We start from the raw sequence: 2,297 nt of genomic DNA, 5'->3' as shown, positions 1-2,297 counted from the left end.
CTATGTGCAAAGTTTTGGTCTTCATATGTTATGATAGCAATTGTTCAACTCTTTATAATAAATGATTGAGCTGTTGGGCGGAGGCTTCAGAATTGTAAGACATGGTGGGCAAAGCATGGCTGCATGCTTGTTCTCAAAGTAAAGCAAAGCCATATCAAGCAAACAAGGCTGACATTCACTTTAGTATCTTAAACTCACAGTTCTGTATTCCGTGCTCAACCTTGCTGTTCCTACCTTTTTCTTGCAAAGCCAACCCTTAAGTAAAGCTATTACAGTCGCTGTTCACAACAAGGTTGATATTGGCTTCAAGATTGATAGGTGATCAGATGATCCTGCTATTCAACAAAGCAATCTTGTTGCATGTGCGTGTGTTAACTCGCACGTGTATATATTATAAAATTTGAGCCACCGTGGTTGTTGGAGTCCGGGACACAAATATAAAAAGATGCCCCTTATTGAATGTGGTGATTGTATCATTGAGAAGAGAGGCATTTTAGTGAGTCTATTGATTCAAAAAATGAAACAAAATTTGAGGTTTACATAGCTAGGCCTAGACAAAGTTGTGCAAATTATCAAGGATAATGCTAAGAGTTGTAAAAAAGATGGTAGGCTACTACAAAGAGAGCTTTCCCAACTGTATGCATCAGTGTGTTGCACTCACAGCTTGAAATTGGTGTTGAAACATTGGTATAAGAGTGTTTTGTGGTTCAAGAAGATTATACATTGTGCTCGTGAAATTGTGAAGTTTGTGCGATTGCATCAGTGCCTCAAGATGATATATATAGTTCACGAGTTCAAGGAGATTAGACAGGATGCTCAAGAAATTGTGAAGTTTGTATAATCGCAACATCATCTCGAGATGATGTATAGTTCACGAGTTCAAGAGTTGGATCCACAAAGTTACGATTGCCTACACAAAATAACTTTTGCATGCACTTTTACACATTGCAATCATTGATTAAAATTTTAAAAAATAATGATTGAGGCGTATCATTGTGACATTTTTCAAAGATGATGGAAATAAGTTACACATGAATGCGATGTTGTGAAAGTAATGATATCATCATTATGAATGTGATGATGAAATATAGGACATCATCATTAGCATTATGGAAGCCTTTTGAGGATGTCATGACGATAATGTCACCAACAATGGTTGCACTGAGAACTTTGTACTCAAAAGCCCACACTGTAGAAAGTCTTGGATACAATTTTGGAGGATAGAGCAAGCACTCATTTTCTAGATTTTCACCCATGCACCCAGATGAGCAAAATGTCAAGAAACAAGCGCTGCTATGTGCACTAGATCAATTTTAGATTTGTGTGCTTCTATGCATTGAGGATCCACCTAAAAATTTGATGTTGTGTTCCATATGGCTTAGATCTACTATCACTACACCAAAAAGATAGCACAATAAATCTTTCTTTTGCTTTATGCTGATGACTTGATCTACGAGGTCCACCAATGGACACATTATATCATAGGTCAAAGGTCACCTCAATTGACATGAAGGACAAGGGAGATCTACATTATTATATTGGCATAAAATTTTGAAAATATGACAAAGCCATTATGCTCACATAGGGAAAATAATGTACTTAAAAATTTCTTCAACAGTTTCATTCACATGACTGCAAGCCCTTCGGAGCCGTTTTTCAATCTATTGCCACCCCATTTTCTCTTTCTAACACCACCGATTGTGTTAGCCTCTTCTGTATCTGCTTGTCCTTAGATTATTTTTAGCCATTTGTAGCCCATTTTTGGGGTGGGATTCTTTCTATCACTACCACTCCTATATATTTCCCATCCCTCTTCCTTTGCAAGCCCTTGAGCTCGCTTTAAGCCCCCTTTGCCCTTGCCCCCCCCTTGCTATTTCACATCCTTTAGGGGCCTTTCTTTCATTTGCATCCCCCTCCAATATACCCCTTGTTGTTTCCCATTCTTACTGTTTCCCCCCCTTCCCTCTTAGCCCCCCTTTCCTTCCCTTGTCTTCTTTCCCTCCTTTTTTCCTTCCTTCTTTAAGCTAATAAGTGGTGGTTTTCTTTGACAAGGTCTCATGATCTAGAGGCACCCTCAATCATCTAAATTTCCCTTTCTCCAGAGAACAAACTTGTAGCATTGATCAAAAGTAGGGCACATTGTTGAGCTTAACCCCACATGATGCCAAGTTCAAGAGTGGATCCAATCAAGTCTAGGTCTAGAAGGTGATCACATATATGACATGTATGGGAGAGGTATTTTTCTCCTCTAAATTAGTTCTGTAAACACCATTCTGGAACCTGTGGAGCAAAGTCCA

Source organism: Dipteris shenzhenensis, chromosome 22 (genome assembly GCF_047967505.1).
Source record: "Dipteris shenzhenensis isolate YYH24624 ecotype China chromosome 22, Dip_SZ_1.0, whole genome shotgun sequence".
Classification (NCBI taxonomy): Eukaryota; Viridiplantae; Streptophyta; class Polypodiopsida; order Gleicheniales; family Dipteridaceae; genus Dipteris; species Dipteris shenzhenensis.
Note: the sequence above shows the minus strand (reverse complement) of the source record.